Below are 14,210 nucleotides of genomic sequence, written 5' to 3' on the forward strand. Positions count from 1 at the left end.
CACACACTCACACACACTCACTCACACACACTCACTCTCATGCACACACTCACTCTCACGCACACACTCACTCGCACACACATACTCGCACACACACTCATTCACTCACACACTCACACACACACACTCTCGCACACGCTCACAGTCACATACACACTCACACCCACTCACTCGCACTCGTTCACACTCACACACACTCACTCTCGCACACACACTCACTCTCACACACACTCAATCACACTCACACACTCACTCACACACTCACTCGCGCACACACTCACTCTCGCACACGCACTCACTCATACACACACAGTCACACTCTCATTCACTCGCGTGCACACTCACTCTCGCACACACACTCACTCTCACGCACACACACTCACACACACACTCACTCACACTCACGTACTCACTCTCGCGTACACACACTCTCGCACACACTCACTCACACTCACACACTCTCGTGCACACATATTCACACACACACTCACTCACACACACACACTCACTCACACACTCACACACACACACTCTCGCACACGCTCACAGTCACATACACACTCACACACACTCACTCTCGCACACATACTCACTCCCGCACACACTGACTCACACACTCACTCACACACACTCACTGTGACTTGGATAGGTTAGGTGAGTGGGCAAATGCATGGCAGATGAAGTATAATGTGGATAAATGTGAGATTATCCACTTTGGTGGTAAAAACAGAGAGACAGACTATTATCTGAATGGTGACAGATTAGGAAAAGGGGAGGTGCAACGAGACCTGGGTGTCATGGTACATCAGTCATTGAAGGTTGGCATGCAGGTAGGTACAGCAGGCGGTTAAGAAAGCAAATGGCATATTGGCCTTCATAGTGAGGGGATTTGAGTACAGGGGCAGGGAGGTGTTGCTACAGTTGTACAGGGCCTTGGTGAGGCCACACCTGGAGTATTGTGTACAGTTTTGGTCTCCTAACTTGAGGAAGGACATTCTTGCTATTGAGGGAGTGCAGCGAAGGTTCACCAGACTGATTCCCAGGATGGCAGGACAGACATATCAAGAAAGATTGGATCAACTGGGCTTGTATTCACTGGAGTTCAGAAGAATGAGGGGATCTCATAGAAACGTTTAAAATTCTGACGGGTTGAGACAGGTTAGATGCAGGAAGAATGTTCCCAATGTTAGGGAAGTCCAGAATTAGGGGTCACAGTCTAAGGATAAGAGGTAAGCCATTTAAGACCGAGATCAGGAGGAACTTCTTCACCCAGAGAGTGGTGAACCTGTGGAATTCTCTACCACAGAAAGTTGTTGAGGCCAATTCACTAAATATATTCAAAAAGGAGTTAGATGCAGTCCTTACTACTAGGAGGATCAAGGGGTATGGCGAGAAAGCAGGAATGGGATACTGAAGTTGCATGTTCAGCCATGAACTCATTGAATGGCGGTGCAGGCTCGAAGGGCCGAATGGCCTACTCCTGCACCTATTTTCTATGTTTCTCACACACTCACTCGCGCACACACTCACTCTCGCACACACACTCATGCACTCACTCTCACGCACACACACTCTAGCGCACACACTCACTCTCACGCACACACACACACACTCACTCACTCATACACACTCACGCTCACTCTCGCACACGCTCACTCACACACTCACTCACACACACTCACTCACGCACACACACACACACTCACACTCACTCCCGCACACACACTCACGCACTCGCGCACACACTCAGTCACACTCACGCACACTCACTCTCACGCACACACTCACTCTTGCGCACTTGCTCACTCATACACATTCACACTTGCACACACACTCACACACACTCACTCACACTCACTCTCGTGCACATACACTCACTCACACTCACACACACACTCACTCTCGCGCGCACACTCACACTCACTCACTCATACACACTCACTCTCGCACACACGCTCACACACACTCACTCACATTCACACACTCCCGCACACACTCACTCACACTCACACACTCACTCTCGCGCACACACACACACTCACACTCACTCCCGCACACACACTCACGCACTCATACACACTCACATTCACTCTCACACACACACTCTCACACACTCACACTGACACACACTCACTCTCGCACACAGTCACACACACACACTCACTCTCGCACACACTCGCTCTCGCACATACTCACACGCACACTCGCTCACACTCACACACATTCACTCTCACACACACGCTCACTCTCGTGCGCGCACACACACACACACACTCACTCACATCACACTCACTCACACACACTCACTTGCGCACACTCACTCTCGCACTCACACTCACACACTCACTCTCACGCACCCACTCACTCTCGAGCACACACTCACTCTCGCGCACACACTCACATACACTCACTCATACTCACACACTCACTCACACACACTCACTCTCGCATATACACTCGCGCACACACTCACTCTCTCACACACACACTCACTCTCGCGCGCACACTCACACACACTCACTCACACTCACTCTCGTACATACACTCACACGCTCACGCACTCGCGCACACACTCAGTCTCGCGCACACACTCACTCACACTCACACACACTCACGCGCACTCACTCTCACGCACACACTCACACACTTATACTCACACTCACACACACTCACTCTCGCACACTCTCACACTCACACTCACACTCACTCACTCATACACACTCACACTCACTCTTGCACACACACTCACACACACTCACTCTCGCACACAGTCACACAGACACACACTCACTCTTGCACACACTCACTCTCGCACATACTCACATGCACACTCGCTCACACTCACACACTCACTTACGCACACACGCTCACTCTCGTGCGCGCGCACACACACACATTCACATCATACTCACTCACACACTCACTCGCGCACACTCACTCTCGCACACACACTCACACACACTCACTCTCACGCACCCACTCACTCTCGCGCACACACTCACTCTCGCGCACACACTCACATACACTCACTCACACTCACACACTCACAGACACTCACTCTCACACACACACAAACATACACACTCACATATACACTCACACATGCGCTCTCACACACTCACTCACACACACTCACTCTCGCGCACCACACTCACTCTCGCACACACTCACACACACTCACTCACACTCACACACTCACAGACACTCACTCTCACACACACACAAACATACACACTCACATATACACTCACACATACACTCGCGCACTCACTCTCGCGCGCACACACACACACACACACTCACTCTCACACACACTCACACGTTCTCACACACTCACTCACACACACTCACTCTCGTGCACCACACTCACTCTCGCACACACTCACACACACTCACACTCACACACTCACAGACACTCACTCTCACACACACACAAACATACACACTCACATATACACTCACACACACACTCGCACACACACTCACTCTCGTGCGCACACACACACACTCACTCTCACACACACTTACTCTTGCACACACTCACACATATGATCAACAATCAGAAGCTGGATCTCTGGCTGATGTTTTTGCCTCTCTAGTGCAGGGAGTGGGGAGTGGAGAACTGCATTGGCCCATCACTGCCCAGTTACCAAAGAAATGCTTGAAAATGTGGGACCTTCCTATTATGTACAACACAGATTCACTTACCCAGAGAGATTCAAGGAACTTACCCAGCTCTCTCACTGTTCCTTAAAGAGCTCCTTGACCCCGGGACACTCTGTTTAACCCCACCGGCCTCTGAAAAGATTAGACATTAGCTGGTTAATTGTTTAATGACCAATTCAGACTAAGCTTTTTTTGGCTAGGGAGAAGATACATATTTTTAAAATCAACATATTACAATTAAACAATTTTAAATAGCAGGAGTAAAAAAGTGAAAAAGACAGTCATTTCCTGCTGGGTTATTACTGGATAGCCTGGGCTCTCCCCAAGGGCGGGAGCCAGGGATTTACAGGCAACCGCCAACCCAAAGGTCCCTCAGTAACAGCCTCTGGTTGGCCTCAGGTGATACCCGCCCTCCTGTATGGCTCAGAGACATGGACCATGTACAGCAGATACCTCAAGACGCTGGAGAAATACCACCAACAACATCTCCGCAAGATCCTACAAATCCCCTGGGAGGACAGAAGCACCAACGTTAGCGTCCTCGACGAGGCGAACATCCCCAGCATCGAAGCACTGACCACACTCGACCAGCTCCACTGGGCAGGGCCGCATTGTCCACATGCCCGACACAAGACTCCCAAAGCAAGCGCTCTACTCGAAGCTCCTTCACGGCAAACGTAGCACCTTTCCACAGGGATTGGCTATCACTGGCCTTAAAGGGACAAGCCAGGTTAAAACACAGCATCACCATAGACAGTCTCTTGGAATCGAGGAAGACTTGCTTCCACTCTAAAAGTGAGTCCTTAGGTGGCTGAACAGTCCAATACGAGAGTCACAGTCCCTGTCACAGGTGGGACAGATAGTCGTCGAGGGAAGGGGTGGGTGGGACTGGTTTGCCGCACGCTCCTTCCGCTGCCTGTGCTTGGTTTCTGCATGCACTCGGCGACGAGACTCGAGGGGCTCAGCGCCCTCCCGGATGCACTTCCTCCACTTAGGGCGGACTGGTCTTTGGCCAGGGACTCCCAGGTGTCGGTGGGGATGTTGCACTTTATCAGGGAGGCTTTGAGGGTGTCCCTGTAATGTTTCCTCTGCCCACCTTTAGCTCGTTTGCCGTGAAGGAGTTCCAAGTAGAGCGCTTGCTTTGGGAGTCTCGTGTCGGGGCATACGGACAATGCGGCCTGCCCAGCGGAGCTGGTCGAGTGTGGTCAGTGCTTCGATGCTGGGGATGTTGGCCTGGTCGAGGACGCTAACATTGGTGCGTCTGTCCTCCCAGGGGATTTGTAGGATCTTGCAGAGACATCGTTGGTGGTATTTCTCCAGCGTCTTGAGGTGTCTGCTGTACATGGTCCATGTCTCTGAACCATACAGGAGGGCGGGTATCACTATAGCACTGTAGACCATTGAGCTTGGTGGCAGTACTTCAACAGCTGAACATCACATCTCTTGCTCTAGACCCCAGAATACCAATGAGCAATGCAATAGGAGATCAGCTAGTTTTAATTTATTTTAGTTAATTCTCCACCTGGGTGAGATACTAGAGGGCTGTTAGAATTCACAGGATGGTACCTGAGCAAGTTAGAGCAGTGGTGAGACCCAGCGTGGGCAAATCAGGGTGGGGGAAACACCTTCAAGAGAGGAGGGGACACTAGGAAAGCTTGGACGCCCCCCTCTCACACACGGCTCCCCCACCCCCACCCCCCGGAGGGGCAGTACTGAGGGAGCACCACGCTGTCGGAGGGGAAGTACTGAGGGAGCACCGCGCTGTCGGAGGGGCAGTACTGAGGGAGCACCGTGCTGTTGGAGGGGCAGTGCTGAGGGAGCGCCGCGCTGTCGGAGGGGCAGTACTGAGGGAGCACCGCACTGTCGGAGGGGCAGTACTGAGGGAGCGCCGCACTGTCGGAGGGGCAGTACTGAGGGAGCGCCGCACTGTCGGAGGGGCGGTACTGAGGGAGCACCAGACTGTCGGAGGGGCAATACTGAGGGAGCGCCGCACTGTCGGAGGGGCAGTGCTGTTGGAGTGCCACTCTGTCGGAGGGGCAGTACTGGGGGAGTACCGCTCTGTTGGAGGGGTGGTACTGAGGGAGCGCTGCACTATCGGAGGGGCAGTACTGTTGGAGTGCCACTCTGTTGGAGGGGCAGTACTGAGGGAGTACTGCTCTGTTGGAGGGGCAGTACTGGGGGAGTACCGTTCTGTTGGAGGGGCAGTACTGGGGGAGTGCCGCACTGTTGGGGATGCTGTCTTTCAGTTAAACCGAGGCCCCGCCTGCTCTCTCAGATGGAAGTACAAGATCCCACGGCCACTATTGGAAGAAGAGCAGGGGGAGTTCTCCCCGGTGTCCTGGGGCCAATATTTATCCGTCAACTAACATCACTAAAACATTATCACGGTGCTGTTTGTGGTATCTTGCTGTGCGCAGATTGTCTGCTGCGTTTTCTATCTTGCAACAGTGACTACACTTCGAACAAAGGTACTTGATTGGCTGTGACATGCTTTGGGACGTCCTGAGGCCGTGACCGGCACTATAGAAATGCAAGTTCTTTCTTCTTTCTTTGAAGCGAGTTGCACAAAACAACACAGAGCAGGCGAGTTACGACACGGTCCCCAGGGCTCTTACGAAGCCCCGCAGCTATGTGAAGTATTTACACCAAGCGATAGACACATCTCTGAGCATGTCTGCACAGCCCTGAGTAAACATCGCGGCAGGCAGACCAACCTGATCGCTCCGTCGCCAAACCCACTTTCTCAGACTCCCAATTAAACTAATGACTGCTCTTCCACCCGGCCTTTCAAAGGGAAAGTTCTCTCACAAATTTGTTTTCGTTCCCCTCTGATTCTCATCCCGCTTCACCTGAAGGTGCTGTCCCTTAAAGGGAGGTGGGTTACCTCCAGCCTCCCCCCACATCCTATCACCCCTCTGTCGCCATCCTTGTCACACCCCACTCCCCATCACATGCCTCCTCCCATCGGCCCCTCCCCATCGCCCCCTCCCATCGCCCCCTCGCCCCCTCCCATCGCCCCCTCCCCATTGCCCCCTCCCCTCGCCCCCTCCCATCACACGCCCCCTCCCCATCCCAAGCCCCCTCCCATCGGCCCCTCCCCATCGCCCCCTCCCATCGCCCCCTCGCCCCCTCCCATCGCCCCCTCCCCATTGCCCCCTCCCCTCGCCCCCTCCCCATCCCAAGTCCCCTCCCATCGCCCCCTCCCCATCGCCCCCTCCCATCGCCCCCTCGCCCCCCTCCCATCGCCCCCTCCCATCACACGCCCCCTCCCATCGCCCTCTCCCATCACACTCCCCCTCCCAATCCCACGCCCCCTCCCATCGCCCCCTCCCCATCGCCCCCTCGCCCCCTCCCATTGCTCCCTCCCATCACACGCCCCCTCCCCATTCCACGCCCCCTCCCATCGCCCCCTCCCATCGCCCTCTTCCATCACACGCCCCCTCCCCAACCCACGCCCCCTCCCATCGCCCCCTCCCATTACACGCCCCCTCCCATCGCCCCCTCCCATCACACGCCCCCTCCCCATCCCACGCCCCCTCCCATCGCCCCCTCCCATCGCCCCCTCGCCCCCTCCCATCACTCCCTCCCATCACACGCTCCCTCCTCATCCCACGCCCGCTCCCATCGCCCCCTCCCATCACCCTCTCCCATCACATCCCCGCTTCTCATCCCACGCTCCCTCCCATCCCACCCCCGCTCTCCATCACACGCACTCTCGCATCCCCCCCTCCCTATCACATCCCCGCTCCCCATCCCACGCCCCCTCCTTCTCCCCCTCCCATCACACTCTCGCTCCTCATCCCACGCCCCCTCCCCATCCCACCCCCGCTCCCCATCACACGCCCCCTCCCATCGCCCCCTTCCCCATCACATCCCTGCTCCCCATCACACGCCCCCTCCCATCGCCCCCTCCCCATCACACCCCCTGCTCCCCATCACAGGCCCCCTCCCATCGCCCCCTCCCCATCACATCCCCGCTCCCCATCACACGCCCCCTCCCATCGCCCCCTCCCCATCACACCCCCGCTCCCCATCACATCCCCGCTCCCCATCACACACCCTCTCCCCATCACATACCCCCTCCCCATCACACCCCCACTCCCCATCACACGCCCCCTCCCATTGCCCCCTCCCTATCACATCCCCGCTTTCCATCACATGTCCCCTCCCATCGCCTACTCCCATCCCACCCCCGTTCCCCATCACACGCCCCCTCCCATCGCCCTCACCCCATCACATGCCCCCTCCCATCGCCCCCTCCCCATCACATCCCCGCTCCCCATCACACGCCCCCTCCCATCGCCCCCTCCCCATCACATCCCCGCTCCCCATCACATACCCCCTCCGCATCACACCCCCACTCCCCATCACACGCTCCCTCCCATTGCCCCCTCCCTATCACATCCCCGCTTCCCATCACACGCCCCCTCCCATCGCCCACTCCCATCCCAGGCCCCCCCATCGTCCTCTCCCATAACACCCTCGCTCCCCGTCACATGCCCCCTCCCATTGCCCCCTTCCATCACATCCCCGATCCCCATCCCACGCCCCCTCCCATTGCCTGCTCCTGTCACACAGCTGTTCCCCTTCTATGCTTATTTACACTCCAGTGCAGTGCTGAGGGAATGCCGCACTGTCGGAGGGGCAGTACTGAGGGAATGCCGCACTGTTGGAGGGGCAGTACCGAGGGATCGCTGCATTGTCGGAGGGGCAGTACTGAGGGAATGCTGCACTGTCGGAGGGGCAGTACTGAGGGAGTGCTGCACTATCGGAGGTGCCGTCCTTCGGATGTGACATTAAACTGAAGCTCTGTCTGCCCTCTCAGATGGACATAAAAGATCCTATGGCACTATTTCGAAGAAGAGCAGGGGAGTTAGCCCGATGTGCTGGGGCCAATATTTATCCCTCAATCAACATAACAAAAACAGATGATCTGGGTCATTATCACATTGCTGTGTGTGGGAGCTTGCTGTGCGCAAATTGGCGTTTCCCATATTACAACAGCGAGCGCACTCCAAAAGTACTTCATTGGCTGTAAAGCCCTTTGAGATGTCCGGTGGTTGTGAAAGGAGCTATATAAATGCAAGTCTTTCTCTCTTTCACATGCCCGCTCCTGTCAAGCTCCCTCCCACCCCTGTCACTCGCCCTCTCCCCATCGCACACCTGCACTGTTGCGAGGAGGACCAAGCCCCATATTCCAAGGGGCACTCAGGCCAACTGGAGTGCTCCTCAACCCCTTCAGAACTGAGATCAGCTGAGGCAGCGGGAGGGGCAGGACTGGCTGTGATGCCCACCACAGTCAAATAGCCAACCGACACGCACTGTCCTGGTTCACAGGTGAGAACAAGCAGGAATGGAGGAGCGGGAATTGAACCCACACCCTGTGTGGCTCCGCACCATTGAACCACGTGTGCATTCTGCACCACCAGTGAAGTGTAACAGGAAACTCTAACTTACAGTATGTGGGCTATTTAGCCGGGTTGTTAAGCTGCAGGTTTGACTGTTAACAAGCACTCAAAGAACCAGGCACGTTCATTTTCATAAACCCTTTGGCCTCCAATCCTCATTCGATATTATAGTGTGGGTGTAGGAGGGAAACACAAGGTATTGGCCTTGCTCAGTGGGTCGCTGGTGAAATACCACCAGTAATGTCTCCGCAAGAGCCTGCAAATCCCCTGGGAGGACAGACGCACCAATGTTAGCGTCCTCGACCAGGCCAACATCCCCAGCATCGAAGCACTGACCACACTTGGTCAGCTCCGCTGGGCAGGCCACATTGTTCGCATGCCCGACACGAGACTCCCAAAGCAAGCGCTCTACTCGGAACTCCTACATGGCAATCGAGCCCCAGGTGGGCAGAGGAAACGTTTCAGAGACACCCTCAAAGCCTCCCTGATAAAATGCAACATCCCCACCGACACCTGGGAGTCCCTGCCCTAAGTGGAGGAAGTGCATCCGGGAGGGCACTGAGCACCTCGAGTCTCGTCGCAAGAGCGTGCAGAAACCAAGCACAGGCAGCGGAAGGAGCGTGCGGCAAACCAGTCCCACCCACCCCTGCCCTCAACCAGTGTCTGTCCCACCTGTGACAGGAACTTTGGTTCCCGTATTGGACTGTTCAGCCACCAGGAACTCATTTTTTTAAGTCTTCTTCGATTCCGATATGATGAGTGGGTCGCTCTCTCGCCTCTGAATCAGAAGGTCGTGGGTTCAAGCCCCACCCCAGGCACTCGAGCGCATAATTCCAGTGCTGTACTGAGGGAGCAGCACACTGCCAGTTTGCACGGAGTCAGTCGACCCTGGGCCTGGTCGCTCTCGACTGAACCCTGCTGGGAGGTGCGTGGTCAGGTGAAGACTCAGCAGTGATGCTCCTTCCACAGTCGAATATCCTCGCTGTCGTGCCTCAGTCACAAAGGGTGGCCGCATGGGTGGGATCCAGGCCTGTCACGGAGGAAAGCAGAGGTGAATTAAAGACACCAGCAGGATGAGGGGGAGGTTTGTGCGAGCCAAGTGCAAGTATTTAAGGGATGTGGACTTTCCCTTTAAGGCAGCACTGAGTGGCGGACAGATACCATCCAGCAATGAAAAATCACAGATTATATTATTGTGGGTCAGGAATTCGGCAAAATGTAAACAGGAAGTGATCAAATTTCTCTGGAATTTGAGTGAGCCACAGGTCCCGGGAGCTATGTCCACACTTACAATGGGTGTCACTAACAATTAAATATCTAACTCCTGAATGGGTGGCTTTTGGGTGGAGACAGAATTCGGGATTGGCTGCGATGCCCTCCCAGGGCAAATAGCCAGCTTGTACTCGCTGTGCCTCAGCTCACAGGTCAAAGCGGCTGCTTGCACGAGATCCCGCAGCAGGGGCTGGGAGTACTCAGCACCAGTAACCCAGCAACAGTGAGTGCCTCCAGGAGAGGAGGCAGGAACCTGAGGGGAAAAGGCGAGGTCAATATTCACCTTCACCACCTCATACAATCAGAAATTTACAGCGCGGAAGGAGGCCATTTCGGTCCATCGTGTCCGTGCCGGCCAACGAAGAGCTACCCAGCCTAATCCCACTTTCCCGCTCTCGGTCCGTAGCCCTGTAGATTACAAGTGCTCATCCAAGTACTTTTTAAATGTGGTGAGGGTTTCTGCCTCTACCACCCTTTCAGGCAGCGAGTTCCGCCCCAGACCCCCATCACCCTCTGGGTGAAGAAATTTCCCCTCAAATCCCCTCTAAACCTCCCCCCGATTACTTTAAATCTATGCCCCCTGGTTGTTGACCCTTCTGCCAAGGGAAACAGGTCCGTCCTATCCCCTCTATCCAGGCCCCTCATAAGTTTATACATCTCAATAAGGTCTCCCCTCAGCCTTCTCTGTTGCAAAGAAAATAACCTAGCCTATCCAGTCTTTCCTCATCGCTAAAGTTCTTTGGTGGTTACGTAGGTAGGTGGTGATCTGGCAGAGAGGATCACCTGCTCATTCTCGAACCTGCCCATTATAGAAACTGTCCTTTAAACAACACGCCTATTATCATCATCATAGGCAGTCCCTCGGAATCGAGGAAGACTTGCTTCCACTCTTAAAATGAGTCCTTAGGTGGCTGAACAGTCCAATACGAGAACCACAGTCCCTGTCACAGGTGGGACAGACAGTGGTTGAGGGAAGGGGTGGGTGGGACTGGTTTGCCGCACACTCCTTCCGCTGCCTGCGCTTGGTTTCTGCATGCTCTCGGCGACGAGACTCGAGGTGCTCAGCGCCCTCCCGGATGCACTTCCTCCATTTAGGGTGATCTTTGGCCAGGGACTCCCAGGTGTCAGTGGGAATGTTGCACTTTATCAGGAAGGCTTTGAGAGTGTCCCTGTAACGTTTCCTCTGCCCAGCTTTGGCTCGTTTGCCGTGAAGGAGTTACGAGTAGAGCGCTTGCTTTGGGAGTCTCGTGCGGACAATGTGGCCTGCCCAGCGGCCGTTATTGAATCCCCCCATTATAGAATCTATCTGGTGCTCCACCGCTTTACCCCGACGCCTTGTCCTAATACCCTGCAAGAGAAGGGTCGCAAGACCTCAAGGGACGATGCAACGAGACCTGGGTGTCATGGTACATCAGTCATTGAAAGTTGGCATGCAGGTTCAGCAGGCGGTGAAGAAGGCAAATGGCATGTTGGCCTTCATAGCGAGAGGATTTGAGTATAGGAGCAGGGAGGTCTTACTGCAGTTGTACAGGGCCTTGGTGAGGCCTCACCTTGAATACTGTGTATAGTTTTGGTCTCCTAATCTGAGAAAGCACATTCTTGTTAATGAGGGAGTGCAGCGAAGGTTCACCAGACTGATTCCCGGGATGGCAGGACTGACATATGAAGAAAGACTGGATCGACTAGCCTTATATTCACTGGAATTTAGAAGAATGAGGGGATCGCATAGAAACATATAAAATTCTGACGGGATTGGACAGGTTAGATGCAGGAAGAATGTTCCCGATGTTGGGGAAGTCCAGAACCAGGGGTCACAGTCTAGGGATAAGGGGTAAGCCATTTAGGACCGAGATGAGGAGAAACTTCTTCACCCAGAGAGTGGTGAACCTGTGGAATTCTCTACCACAGAAAGTTGTTGAGGCCAGTTTGTTAGATATATTCAAAAGGGAGTTAGATGTGGCCCTTATGGCTAAAGGGATCAGGGGGTATGGAGAGAAAGCAGGAATGGGGTACTGAAGTTGCATGATCAGCCATGGTCATATTGAATGGTGGTGCAGGCTCGAAGGGCCGTATGGCCTACTCCTGCACCTATTGTCTATGTTTTTAGATCTAAAGGGCTGAGCACCGAATAGTCCCAAACCAACATCGGGTGAAGCCCTGATTTGACCTGGCCTTCCACAGCCGAGTAGCCTCGCTGCCCTGGCTCACACGCGAAGGAGGGCCACTCGGATGGGGTAGTGGAGGACATCAGAAACCGGCGCAGCAGAGTCCGGGTTGTCAGCGGAGGATTTTAGAGTTGGGGGGAAAAAAAATCTTCAAGTTGCTGCAATATTTAAATCATTTAATACCAACTTGATCATAGAAACATAGAAACATAGAAAATAGGTGCAGGAGTAGACCATTCGGCCCTTCGAGCCTGCACCGCCATTCAATAAGTTCATGGCTGAACATGCAACTTCAGTATCCCATTCCTGCTTTCTCGCCATACCCCTTGATCCCCCTAGTAGTAAGGACTACATCTAACTCCTTTTTGAATATATTTAGTGAATTGGCCTCAACAACTTTCTGTGGTAGAGAATTCCACAGTTCACCACTCTATAGGTGAAGAAGTTCCTCCTCATCTCGGTCCTAAATGGCTTACCCCTTATCCTTAGACTGTGACCTCTGGTTCTGGACCTCCCCAACATCAGGAACATTCTTCCTGCATCTAACCTGTCTAAACCCGTCAGAATTTTAAACGTTTCTATGAGATCCCCTCTCATTCTTCTGAACTCCAGTGAATACAAGCCCAGTTGATCCAGTCTTTCTTGATAGGTCAGTCCCACCATCCCGGAAATCAGTCTGGTGAATCTTTGCTGCACTCCCTCAATAGCAAGAATGTCCTTCCTCAAGTTAGGAGACCAAAACTGTACACAATACTCCAGGTGTGGCCTCACCAAGGCCCTGTACAACTGTAGCAACACCTCCCTGCCCCTGTACTCAAATCCCCTCGCTATGAAGGCCAACATGCCATTTGCTTTCTTAACCGCCTGCTGTACCTGCATGCCAACCTTCAATGACTGATGTACCGTGACACCCAGGTCTCGTTGCACCTCCCCTTTTCCTAATCTGTCACCATTCAGATAATAGTCTGTCTCTCTGTTTTTACCACCAAAGTGGATAACCTCACATTTATCCACATTATACTTCATCTGCCATGCATTTGCCCACTCACCTAACCTATCCAAGTCGCTCTGCAGCCTCACAGCATCCTCCTCGCAGCTCACACTGCCACCCAACTTAGTGTCATCCGCAAATTTGGAGATACTACATTTAATCCCCTCGTCTAAATCATTAATGTACAAAGTAAACAGCTGGGGCCCCAGCACAGAACCTTGCGGTACCCCACTAGTCACAGCCTGCCATTCTGAAAAGTACCCATTTACTCCTACTCTTTGCTTCCTGTCTGACAACCAGACAGGAAGAAAAAAGTAAAGACTTGCATTTATATCTCATGTTTCATGACCTCAGGATTTCCCAATGCACATTACAGCTGATTAAGTAGTTTTTCTTTTGAAGTGTCGTCACTGTTGTAATGTAGGAAATATATTTGCGCCCAGCAAGATACCACATACAGAAATGTGATAAACGACTATCTGTGTACCACGTGCAAGTCCATCCACCACCTTCGACACTCACTCCCTCCACCACCGGCGCCCCCTGGCTGCAGTGTGCACCGTCTACAAGATGCACTGCAGCAACTCGCCAAGGCTTCTTCGTCAGCACCTTCCAAACCCGCCTAGAAGGACAAGGGCAGCAGGCGCATGGGAACACCACCACCTCCACATTCCCCTCTGAGTCACACACACACACCATCCCGACTTG

This window comes from Pristiophorus japonicus, chromosome 27 (assembly GCF_044704955.1).
Source record: "Pristiophorus japonicus isolate sPriJap1 chromosome 27, sPriJap1.hap1, whole genome shotgun sequence".
In the NCBI taxonomy this organism is placed as follows: domain Eukaryota; kingdom Metazoa; phylum Chordata; class Chondrichthyes; family Pristiophoridae; genus Pristiophorus; species Pristiophorus japonicus.